This window comes from Pan troglodytes, chromosome 17 (assembly GCF_028858775.2).
Source record: "Pan troglodytes isolate AG18354 chromosome 17, NHGRI_mPanTro3-v2.0_pri, whole genome shotgun sequence".
NCBI lineage: Eukaryota > Metazoa > Chordata > Mammalia > Primates > Hominidae > Pan > Pan troglodytes.
The window spans coordinates 76,629,586-76,643,581 of NC_072415.2; the positions used below are offsets into that span (position 1 = coordinate 76,629,586).

Sequence of the window (13,996 nt, forward strand, 5' to 3'; positions counted from 1 at the left end):
CATGTAAGTGGTTTTATTAAATCCATATTGTATAAAATGACATGAAAGTTTTATAAATAATTCATGTGGTCTTGAAATTATCAAAGGAGTATACACATGCATTCAAAATTATCTCTTAATGGAGAAATGTGTAGCCAGGTACACATATGTGTGTGAAAACATCAATATGCTTATTTATTATTAACCAATAAATTTGGAGTCAAATCCTCATATGCCTACAGGGTTGGGTTATTCTATAAGCATTCGATAAAAGAGAGAAAATAATCAAAAATAAACCAATGTCTTACATAGTCTCCCAAAGAAAAGTGTTATTTAGAAGAAGGGGAATTATATCCACCTGATGAGTGACATTATAGCCCATTTATTTCTCATCAAATACTATGGGGTAAGAGTTACATTTTGCTTTACCAGTTCAAGAGCAATTTCAAGCACTGTCAAGAAGTATTTGCTTAGTGACAAATGACACTACTCTCTTGAAAATTCAGAGATGTATCTATACCTTTTCTCTTTGCCTTTATTATTATTCTAGTTACATTTTATGTTTATCTTTATGTTTAGTAGTATTATCTCTCCATCAAGGAAAGTCATATATTCTCCACCAGGCCTTTTTAGGAATAAAATAGATGGCAAACTCTCTGACACAATTTAACTATAAAACAACTTAAAGACAAAAAAATAGCGATTTCTTTTCTGTGATGTATTTATAATTTGCTCATTTCCACAGGAATGACATTTCTAAATTTTGCACATAGATAAAACTGCCTAGGTTATTTTAAGACATGACTGATGTGTCAAAATTATCCCCACTTTCATACAGTATCTTGCAAATTTGCAAATTTCATTTATCATGAAACTTCTTAGAATTAAAAAACAGCTAAACTGGATCTACTGCTCTGGTATGTTGAAAAACCACTGTCCTAAAATAACATTTCAAATTTCACTTGTTGTGCCAAAGCAGGATTTTTAAAAATGATGTTTTGCTTTAATCTTAAGACATACTTGGATGATTCTGAATATAATTATTGAGTAATTAATGTGACACATTTTGACAAAGGTATGTATTCTAGAGTATGTTTTAAATTCAGACAAGCATTCTCTTAACGAATCATATCAGCATATTCAAGAGGGTAGGCATCATTTGAAAAGGAAATTGATCTGTTACACATTTTGACAGGCTTTAGAGCATTTAGCTGTATTCTCTCAATTGAAAGGTGGTGAGAGTGGGTAAAAAAAAAATTCTGTAAGGGTACAGTTTATCTTGTTTTGTTTTGATTTGATTTTAAAGTGGCAAACATCTTTCTAGTCACTTTTGCAAAGACACTCATTTTGTCAATCAGGGGCTGTCTTCACCATTGATAGAAAGGATTCCTGTGGGATTATTATTACGTTCCATACTTAGTTGTGTTTCAACTTCAATCTGTTTCACCAGAGCAAAGATACAGGTGATAGAAGATCATGGATGTTAAAGGAAATCGTCATGACAACAAATTTTTCTTATTCACCAGCATGGTTCTCAAACACTTGGTTAGGAGCAATAAATTCTCATGTAAAGAAGTTATATAGAAAGATCAATATCTCCTTTTAAACAGTTTAACACATTTATTCCTAATGCATTACTACTCACTAACATGCTGAATACTGCTATGTAATGTTTTAAAAATAACATATATTTAAGAGTACATGCTAAGATCATGAGTGGCAAAAATGATCAGTTGATATTTAGTTATAGATGATATGTATCAGATTATATGTAGCTGTATTAGGAGAAATTCCTGAAAGATGGATCTGGTTTCTTAAGAATGCATAGGTGGCATCTGGGCACATCATTTTAAAGCATCTTCAATTTATGATAATTTAATCAAAAAATTTTTTATGTTTCTTGAGGAAATGTACCTTCCAAACATTCCTAAGTGAAAAACAAAACAAAACAAGAAATATAAGTAGAAGACATATGCTTTTCGATATATGCAGATGTGTTTGTGTGTGCCTAAAATTATAAATGTTTCACTGGAGCCTAAGTAAAGAATTTACTAATGTGTAAGACTGTAAAAATCAGATATTTATATAATGATATGAGCATTTTGTTCACTGTTACAAAGGCTTGGTAAAGTGGAAACCATATGTAAAGGAAAGGAGATCTGGTGGTTTCTACATGACATAAATTGATTGCTTAAAAATTTTGAATAATTGCAGACAATAATGAAATGCTTATTCCTTTTAAAATAAATTGTTAGTTATTTTATTTGGTCAATATAAATGTTCACATTACATTGAAATTTAAATTCTTTGAAATTAAAAATTATAGTAAGTAGGCATACTGCTGATAATTACATTAAGAATTTGAAAAAAGAATATATTAATGCATATAATTTTACTTAATATTGTAACTACATCTAAAACATAAATATATATTACTAAATTTTCAAATATTTTATCTAAATAATGTCTTTCTTACAGATATATTAATTCAACAAATGAATTAATAGAGCTAAAATATAAATTGACATAATCTAAAGAAAACCTTTGCCACTCTATTTAGGTATTTTTTTGTTGCTAAATATTTTATGTTTTTATATTTAATAGATTTATTAAATTCCTTCGGTAAACTTATTTTGAAATATTTTATTATAATGAGTTATTCAGTTAAAATTGCATGTACCAAATTAGAATTGAAACAATATAAAATGTCTTTTACAGTATGCATTTTCCTAATTTATACTTTTCTTAATTTATACTATCTTTCATATTTGAGAAATTACCTTTTGTGTTACGTATAAATGTTATAATACATAGAGGTAAATTAATATGTCTATACAACATTAGGCATATATGTGTTTTTATTCATAGTAATGCTAATATTTTAATTTTTTTGGAATTATACTTAAAATTTTTCATACTTATTCTGTATATATTTTTTCTCATATACTTAATGATGACAACTCTATTGTTCATATTACCTGATATACATGGTAAATACATGATAAATAAAAAATAAAACCCTGAACAAAGAAAAAAGTGCAAAGAAAGACATGCAAAGAAAGGTTGATTCATTTATTCTAAGAAACTTGAGAAGTTTTAAATATCCTAACATAGGTGTAACTTCCCCCCAACACCAACAATCTGTATTACAGAGATGGAGAACTGTTCTCACAAATACGTGTTTTGAGAAAGTTCAGTATAAGTACACATCATGGTTTTAAAATTTTTAGAATATTTTCCTTATTTCCTATGTAAATATTTTCCTTAATATTTTTAGAATATTTTCCTAGCAACAGTTTGTCATGTACTTTTTGACCTACTGACTCATTAAAGATGATGCATGTAGTTTATAATATGCCTGATTATCACAGTCTTACCTTTGTAACTTCAACTTCTAGGAGTTCTGTGAAAATTGAACAGCAAACTTCGTGTTGGACACATAAGGAAGAGTAGGAAAAACTTTCTTCTTTTTGCTTCACAGTCTTCTCAGCAAACTCTCGATGTGCCCCATTGCCCAGAGTTACAGACGCTTGTGCTTTTAGTACCACAACACTGTCAGTATGTCACTGCTTACTCAATGCTATTTTGGGTTCTCTGAGTAGAGTCATAAACACTGAGCCTTTTGTGCAAAATATCATAAGGGCACTCTGACGCTCGTTCATAGTCTGGAATTAAAATGCAGACAGCTAAGCAAGTAGTATGAGCTGATTATCTGTTTTTTTTTTTCCCTAACAACAAGCAAAAACAAAATAAAGCACTTATTGGCCTGAGTTGATAAAGGGAGAATTCAACTTACGTACAAGAATTTTGCAAGTAGAGAGGACATGCCCTCTGTTTGGGGATTAGCTGATGAAACAAATGATCAATTTAAAGCAGACCCAAAACTTACTAAAAAGAGAAATCATTTTCCACTGTGTGTCTATGCCTTCTGGCTGTTTCTTAATTCGGTCATTTCTCCTCAGAAATCAAGTAAAAGACATAATGAGAGAGAAATGTCTAAACTTTAATAAGTCCTTTTCTTTTCCTTGGTTTATTATTATGTAAAATATTTTATTTTATTCATGGTTATAATTAGATTTTGATATAAGCTATTATTATTTAATATAAAATACATATGTATTCTCTATGCTGTTTACTCAAGCTGTTATTTACTTAAAAACCATTTTTGAACCAAACTAGAGAAACATTAAAATATTAAAAGTTTCTTAAATTATACCTATATAATAAGAAAGTCTATGTGGGGCAGGATTATTCAAACATCCTGTTAATTCTGATAGATATTTTGGTCACTATCCTCTTAGCTTTTGAGGGAAGAAATGGCAAAAGCTATATGGGCAGTAAAGTAGGACACTCAAGCACACACATATACACACATGCACATGTGCACACATGCATACACATACATGTGCACACACATACACATACATATGCACACACACGCACAAATGCACATCCTATGAGGTTGTGAATATTAGGAGGAATCAATAATTTATGAACAAATCTTGAAGAGATGAACCTGTGAGAATAGATCTGTGGATAGCAGGAACAGTATAATGTGGAAAAAGTTTATTTTTTCAGGTAGAAAAAAGCATTCAGCTAGAAAAAAACACTTCTAAGTGTTTCAAGATGTTAGTAAATCGAGAAAAAATAAATTTTACAAAGAACCTCTGAAGTATTCTTATACATTTTCCCTTTCATATTTTTTACAGTATCAAAAAAGGTGGAGATACCTGTTTAAAATATTTATTTACATAATTCACTGTTCTATCTATGACCTAGTCTAGGATTTCTGTAAGAATCTAACATTTTATGAGATGCCAATTTATATCTTGATGTTTATAAAATATCCAGTTGCACTTAGAATTGAAACCACAGTTTAGAGCCTCAGTGTACCTGTAAACATGATGTCCCAAAGGCTTATTTTAGAGCCTAAGGGAGCAAAGGTGGGTCACAATTTGCTGCCCTGATTATTACAGTACCAATAAAGAGCAATGGCAACTATAGAAACCACAGTGAGACAGGATTAAATTTTCTAAAGAAGGTACAGTGTGAAACTACATGTTTTATGTAGAATACCATTAACAGCAAACTGATTTTATTAAATAGATAATCTATTATCAAACACGTACAGGCACTAGTTGCTGTAAATTACTTAAGAAATGCATGCCCTTTCTGGAAGAGGATATAAGATGAACAGCCGATAGCCAAGGATCCAGCAAGATTCATCCGCTATGCCACAACCAAGAATGAAGACTTGGAAGTACTTAGGGGACTGGTCATCAGATAAGCTTAGTGATTACTTCTTTTTTTTTTTTTTTTTTTTTTTTTTGAGATGGAGTCTCTCTCTGTCGCCCAGGCTGGAGTGCAGTGGCGCAATCTCGGCTCACTGCAAGCTCCACCTCCCAGGTTCACGCCATTCTCCTGCCTCAGCCTCCCGAGTAGCTGGGACTACAGGTGCCCGCCACCACGCCCTGCTAATTTTTTTGTATTTTTAGTACAGACGGGGTTTCACCATGTTAGCCAGGATGGTCTCGATCTCCTGACTCGTGATCCGCCCGCCTTGGCCTCCCAAAGTGCTGGGATTACAGGCTTCAGCCACCGTACCCGGCCCAGCTTAGTGATTACTTCTACGTCATTTTCTTTATAACAAGAGAAATATATCTGACTAATTTTTCATATATGGGGGGGGGTAATACATAGTAAATGGAACATGACTGTGTAAGAACAGAAGCTCAAAATTAAATACACTACTATCCATATGTAAGTCAGAGTTATCATACTCAGAGTTATCTGAGGTCCCCACAGCAGTAAACATGTGGCAGGATGGACAATTCCTCAAACACAAGTGGTGTTTTATAGCTGCACAGTGACATTCTGGTCTATTTTCACATGCAGTCTGGGGGAATTTCACAGTTATCACCTGCCAGCAGGCTAAGGAACAGAGCTTGAAGTTGCAGAAGCCAGGATTGTATTGAGTTACTCTAAATAAAAATTTGAATTCAAGTATTATAATTCAGAGCCACCAATTTTTTAAACCAGATAATTAAGAAATATATATCTAATGACTAACTGCAGACAAGACTGGCTAATGAAGTTTGAATTTAACTGAACAGGCAGAAATGGAAAGTCAAACATTATGCAAACTCTGATCTGTCCCTTGAAAATAGACATTTAACCATAAAGTTTAAGTCTACCTACTTTATATCATAGGCTATACATGTGCCTTCAATTAGATATTTAGGCCTTGTCCAATCAGGTGTTGTCAGGATAGCATAATCTAAGGACCACATCCTTCTCACATGGTCTGGAAGCATTTTAGTTCTTAAAAATATATTTAAGTTGTTTTGGGAAAAGCTTATAATATGTTAATACAAGAACATTTAAAACAGATATTTACTGTATGCTATCACTATATCAATGAGAAATCTATTGACTAGCAAGCAGATAGCAAAATCAAACAAAATCAAATCCAAAAATGAATAGAATAATGAAGAAATTCAATGTATACATAGAGAAATAAAGTAGGGTTAAGGGTTAGTTGATCCAGTGGCTTCCTACTGCAATCAGTTATCTAGGTTCCTGGGCTCTGTTTGGTTCTCCAACTTTTCCTCAAGGCCCTCAAAAACACTGTCACTTTCGTCTTATTCATCAAAACGATCACTTGTCCATGCATGAACAAAGAATGGCAACAAGAAAAGCTTAAAGTAATTGTCATTCCTGAACCTGAGAGAAAGAGTTAGTTGATAGAAAAACAGATTCATTTCCCCAAATTAGAGTGGAGTGGTTGAATCTAGTTGATAACCAACTAGACGTCCAGTGTTCACTTCAGATATTCATGTAAAATAGCTTTTAAAATGCTGAAAATAAAAATAATAATTTTCTCCATGGATTGCCATTAAATGGCATTCTTTTCCAACAGTCCAATTTGCTGTGTTTTCCATTCTGTTTTTAACATTGAATATATATCACAATGATAAATATGGGGAAATAAAAAAATGCACAATGATAGAACGAACAATAAACAAAATATTCACTAATCTATGTACTTCTAACCATGCTAAAATACTTTGTGTCAAAATTACACAAATTTTGCTCAGAGTAAAGAAATATTGTCTTGAATATGGCAACAATTTGTATGGTTTGAAGATTTATCTTTTAAATTCTAGTTACAGTAGCCACTTGTCTAATATAATAAAAAATTTTATTGTCATATATATGTCCTTATTTTCTTATTTTTGTATTCATTCTTTTTTCTTTTTCTTTTTATATTTAATTAATTAATTAATTCATTTATTTATTTGTTTGTTTGTTTTTTGAGACGGAGTCTTGCTCGGTCACCCCGGCTGGAGTGCAGTGGGGCGATCTCGGCTCACTGCAAGCTCCGCCTCTTGGGTTCAAGCCATTCTCCTGCCTCAGCCTCCCTAATAGCTGGGAGTACAGGCACCTGCCACCATGCCCGGCTAATTTTTTGTATTTTTAGTAGAGGCGGGGTTTCACCGTGTTAGCCAGGATGGTCTCGATCTCCTGACCTCGTGATCTGCCCGCCTCGGCCTCCCAAAGTTGTTTTGTTTTTATTTTCTTTTGTAAGAAGACTTTTCTCTGGAGCAGTATATTTAAGAAATATATATATGTATGTGTATTTGCCAAGCCGCAACATAATCTCCATGACGGAAGAAATCCATTATAGAAATTAACAATGAATAAATGTATAAATAACAAAAAAGGCTCATTACAAGAATAATTTAGTAATTGTCAATATGCAAACAAACAACCCAAAATACTTAAATTCAGACATAAACGTGTAGAGGTATGTCAGCCTTGTTTTCTGTTTATATTACCAGAATTTATTAGAAACGTCTCACCTAGGCACCAACCTCTTTGAAACGGTAGATTAACTTTTACTTTTTCTTTCACCAGGACAATATTAATATGAACATTTAATTTCTGGAAGAGTTTCCATGTTTTTATAAAATTTTGGTTACTTCTTAAATTTATAGATCATGCACATCAGCATTATAAACATTCTCTCTGGCATCATTTAGAATTGTAATATTATAAAAGATGTGAAGTTATCTATCATCTATCATCTCTCTATTCTATCTATGTATCTATCTATAGTCTATCATCACCTATTATGTTTATGCAATGCATTGTTCTACAAGTCATAATGATACAAAGACAAGACTCTGACCAACCACTTATTTGACTACACATGGTTGACCAGCGTCTTGTGTTTCTATCATTATAATCCCTAGCCCAATGTATTACATAAAGTAAATTTTTATTTAATTAAATTTTTATTGAGACGAGAAATCACAGGGTTATTGTAATAATGTAAGGGAGTTACTTTGCATTGTTCTTGACAGATAACAACTCCTGTATTTTTATTACTACTAAATAATAACTGCTATTGTTACTATGCTTAATGGTAATAATAAAGACAGTAGTACTTGGTAGAAAGATGAAAATCATATTTCCAATAAAATAGTAATTTAAATCAAAACCATTCAGGACATAGGCGTGGGCAAGGACTTCATGTCCAAAACACCAAAAGCAATGGCAACAAATGCCAAAATTGACAAATGGGATCTAATTAAACTAAAGAGCTTCTGCACAGCAAAAGAAACTACCATCAGAGTGAACAGGCAACCTACAACATGGGAGAAAATTTTCGCAACCTACTCATCTGACAAAGGGCTAATATCCAGAATCTACAATGAACTCAAACAAATTTACAAGAAAAAAACAAACAACCCCATCAAAAAGTGGGCCAAGGACATGAACAGACACTTCTCAAAAGAAGACATTTATGCAGCCAAAAAACACATGAAAAAATGCTCATCATCACTGGCCATCAGAGAAATGCAAATCAAAACCACTATGAGATATCATCTCACACCAGTTAGAATGGCAATCATTAAAAAGTCAGGAAACAACAGGTGCTGGAGAGGATGTGGAGAAATAGGAACACTTTTACACTGTTGGTGGGACTGTAAACTAGTTCAATCATTGTGGAAGTCAGTGTGGCGATTCCTCAGGGATCTAGAACTAGAAATACCATTTGACCCAGCCATCCCATTACTGGATATATACCCAAAGGAGTATAAATCATGCTGCTATAAAGACACATGCACACGTATGTTTATTGCGGCATTATTCACAATAGCAAAGACTTGGAACCAAGCCAAATGTCCAAAAATGATAGACTGGATTAAGAAAATGTGGCACATATACACCATGGAATACTATGCAGCCATAAAAAATGATGAGTTCATGTCCTTTGTAGGGACATGGATGAAATTGGAAACCATCATTCTCAGTAAACTATCGCAAGAACAAAAAACCAAACACCGCATATTCTCACTCATAGGTGGGAATTGAACAATGAGATCACATGGATACAGGAAGGGGAATATCACACTCTGGGGACTGTGGTGGGGAGCGGGGAGGGGGGAGGGATAGCATTGGGAGATATACCTAATGCTAGATGACAAGTTAGTGGGTGCAGTGCACCAGCATGGCACATGTATACATATGTAACTAACCTGCACAATGTGCACATGTACCCTAAAACTTAAAGTATAATAAAAACAAAAAACAAAAAACAATAGATTTAAATAATATATTAAAATAATATATTTAAATTAAAATAATAGATTTAAATCAAAAGTAGAGAATAATGCAATATTAATATATTAAATAAGCATAGTGTTTTAAACTATTTTTACTCCACATTATTGTTAAACTGTATGTATATGGGCATGTATATATATATATATATATATATATATATATATGCATATATTACACACCATGCTCCCACATATATATGTGTATATATACATATATATATCTCACCAATCTTATTGAGCTTTTCTTCTAATTTTAGAGTTTCAGGTCTACGTTTAAGTCTCTAATTAATTTTGAGTTGATTTTGTATAGTGTCTTAATTTTTCTGCATGTGGATAGTTTTCTCATCATCATTCATTGAAAAGACTATCTTACCCATTATGTGTTTTTGAAATCTTTGTTGAAATTCAATTAACTGTAAATGTGTGGACTAATTTCTGGGCTCTCTATTATGCTCCATCAGTCTATGAGTCTGTGTTTATGCTAATACCATGCTGTTTTGATTACTGTAGCTTTATAGTAGACTTTGAGATCAGTAGACTTTGAGATCAGGTAGGATGATGCCTCCAGTTTTTCTCTTTTTCTCAAGATTGATTTAACTATTCGGGGTCTTTTTTGGTTCCTTTCAAATTTGGGGGTTCTTTCAATTTATCTGAAAAATATATTTGAAATTTTAATACAGAATGCATCGAATCTGTAAATTACTTTGGGTAATATGAATATTTTAACAATATTAACTCTTCTCATCTATGAACATGGTGTTGGTCAACAGACATATGAAAAAAAAATGCTCAATATTACTAATCATCTGGAAGATGCAAGTTAAAAGCTCAGTGAAATATTACCTCAGACTTAGATTGGGTTAGTTTAGATTGACCATGAAAAAATACAAAAGATAACAAGTGTTGGTGAGGATGTGGAGAAAGGGAACTTTGCACACTCTTGGTGTGAATGTAAATTAATTCAGTCATTATAGATTGCATTATGGAAGTTCCTCAAATAACTAAAAATAGAAATACCGTATATTCAGCAAACCTAGTACTGTGTAAATAGCCAAATAAACAACAAATCAGTATGTGGAGGAGACAGCTTCACTCCCATGTTCATTGCAAAATTATTCACAGTAATAAAGATATAGAAAAAAACCTAAGTGTCCATCAATGGATGAAAGGATAAAGAACATTTGCTGTATATACATAATGGGATAATATTTAAAACAAACAAAATCCTGTCAACATGGACAACATGTTTGCAACAACATGAATGAGCCTGGGGTATACTATGTTAAGTGAAATATGCCATGCACAAAATAAAAAATACCCTAAAATATCATTATATCACAGGATATAATGAGGAATCTAAAAATATGGAATCTAAAAACGTCAAACTCAGAGGCAGCATAGAACGATGGCTATCAGATGTTTGAGGTGGGGCAATTTGGGAGATGTTTGTCATTTTTTTTTTTTAATTCAGTTACAAAGGTGGACTATCCCCAAGATATATATTACATGTTATGGTGACTATAGTTAAAAATAATATATTGTATATATTATTACAATTTTTACATTCTCACCACAAAAAAATAATAGGTATGTGAAGTAAGCATGTTGATTAGCTTGACTTAGTCATCTCACAATGCTTACATATATCAAAACATGCTGTATGCCATAGTTATACAATTTTTGACAAAAATGAATGAATAAATAAATTGGTTAATATAATACTCATACCTAATAAAAATAGCTAATATACGCTTCCCCCAGAGAAAAGTTCAATGTATTTTTACATATTACTTGGTTTCTCCTTTTGTTACATTTCACCATTTTACTAATACAAAAGATAGTTCACATCTGTACCATTTCGGCAAATTTTATAGCACCATGAAATTGTCTTAAAGGCAGATTGAACTCTGCTAAAACTCAGTGTTGAGAAATTTAATTTCAACGAACCACTCTACCCTATTAGCCCCATCCTAGGGACATTTATCATGTCCAGGTTGTATACCTAAATTTAGTTTGGTGATAAATTTGGGATCTAGAGCTTGATAAGCAAATTTGAGATTATGTATTTGTAACCAACTTCATTGAGGTAGCTGAAGTTCCCAAGCATTTTATCATTTGTTTTTGTTATCTAAAGCAAGACACATAAGAAAAATCTGTTATTATTAATTGAAAAGAGATAAGAGGGGTAACTAAACTGTCAAACATCACTGCATTAATGCAATAACAATAGAGAAGAGGGAGCAACAGAAAGAATAAGGAGGCCGGAAACAGATTTATGCATGTATGAGATATGAGACATGACAAAATTGGTGTTTCAAATAACTAGGGAATGGTTAGTAATAGGAAGAAACATTTTCTATACTCACAATTTCTTACACCAGATTTTTTCACAGCAACAACTAATTTTTTTCCAACTGAGGATACCAAATGAGGGTCCAAAAATTCCATTTAATTCTGACACTGTCTACATGGAGTTAGCTTCAGACTCACAAGTAAAGGGCTCAGTCCCACACGACTGTCCCCACTTAAAACTGTAAATCACCAGTCCTGGGCGTCACATACGTATGACCAGCTTAGCTGCAAATCACAGATTCCCACAACCCACTCTTCATGTTCAATAATTTGCTATCATGGCTCAAACAACTCAGGGAAACACTTTATTTACTATTACTGGTTTATTAATGAATACAGATGAACAGCCAGAGGAACAGGTACATATTATGAACTATGGAAGGGTCTTGAGCACAGAAATTTCTGTTCCCTTGGAGTTTTAGGGTACCCCCATCCCAGCACATGGATGCAATCACCTGGAAGCTCTCTGAACCCCATCATTTATAGGGGTTTTATGAAGTTTCCACTATGTAAGCTTGATTGATAAAAGCACTGACCATTGGTAATTGGACTCAATCTTCAGCCCTCCTTCATGCATCCTAGAAGATCTTTTGTAAGGAAGTCAGGACTAAGACCAAATAGTATAACAAAAGAAGTTTTTGTCTTTATTAGTCAGGGAATTACAAGTGCTTAAGAAACTCTGTGTCAGAAAACTGGAGGGAAGATCAAATTTCTTATTATACCATAGTTTGGTCATTTAATAAATGATGTTTGAAAAAATTATGGTAGAACTCTATATGGAGAAAAATGCATTTAAATTTCTGCTTTATATAATAGCAGAGAAAATTCAGGCAGATAACATTAAATGAAAATAAATAAAAGTGTGAAGAAAATATGAGTCCGTATTTTTAAAATACTGGATATGAGATATGATATCTAGGACTGGCACAGATGACAGGTACTGTAAAGATAAGCAATGTTTTTTATTTGTCCTAATGCTATCCCTGCATGCGGGGCTTAAAACCTGGATGACAAGTTGATGGGTGCAGCAAACCACCATGGAACATGTATACTTATGAAACAAACCTGCAATGTTCTGTACATGTATCCCAGAACTTAAAGGAAAATAATAAAAATAAGACAAGCAATGTTACATTTTTTACTATATAGAAATTTAAAATGGCAAAATAAATAGAAACCATTAATTTAAAAGCCAAGTGTCTGAAAAAAAAAAAAAACATAATATACAGACCAGCCGAAATTGCATCTGTCATCTATAATTACACCCAAATAAGAAAATCAGAAGAAAATAGTAGCAAAATTGAACAATGATCTCCAATAAACATATTAATACACCTTCAATATAAATTATAGTAATCTGAATTAAAAACAATAACTAGTAATTTTATTTCAAGCGTCTTCTAAAAATTACAAAGAGTGACAATATTTTTTGTTGCCAAGGGAGTAGATATACACCTCCATCATACTGGTGATGAAAAAGTTGTGGAAGACAATTTGACAGTAAAAATTTCACTAAACTTTCCTATAGAAATAAAATCTATTATAAACCCATATGTAAAAACACATTTATTACAGCATTTTACTAATATAGATGATCTAGTCACAATTAAAATACCTATCAATAAGGAAATATAATATATGCATTTATGTTTTGTCCATAGTGTGGCAGCCTAAAATGCAAATAAAAAGACTGAGGTCATTCTATAGGCACAGTCATGGAGGGCTACCTTAGTAACAACTACATAATGGTATTTGATAAAATAACTCCAACTTTCAGTGGCTTATGTGGTGGTTATTTTTAATGATAAAATATCACCGGTGGTGTGTGTGTGTGTGTGTGTGTGTGTGTGTGTGTGTGTGTGTGTGTGTTTCACTCTTGCTGCCCAGGCTCGAGTGCAATGGCACCATCTCTGCTCACCACAACCTTCGCCTCACAGGTTCAAGCGATTCTCCTGCCTCAACCTCCCAAGTAGCTGGGATTACAGGCATGCACCACCACACCGAGCTAATTTTGTATTTTTAGTAGCGATGGA

The 13,996-nt window shown here is 32.7% G+C and overlaps 1 protein-coding gene across 4 annotated transcripts in view; it reads right to left on the reverse strand.

The window, feature by feature from the left end:
- The window catches only part of CDH19 (cadherin 19), a 365,310-nt gene that overhangs the window by 98,734 nt on the left and 252,580 nt on the right, over positions 1-13,996 (reverse strand). For 2 of the 4 annotated variants that reach the window (XR_010151983.1, XM_024350933.3), the window contains exon 1: positions 3,357-3,493. The gene's annotated coding sequence lies outside the window, so the exon portion shown is untranslated. Of the gene's footprint in view, positions 1-3,356; positions 3,645-13,996 lie in introns of those variants that run through there. The other 2 variants (XR_010151984.1, XM_009434121.5) reach the window with 1 other exon arrangement.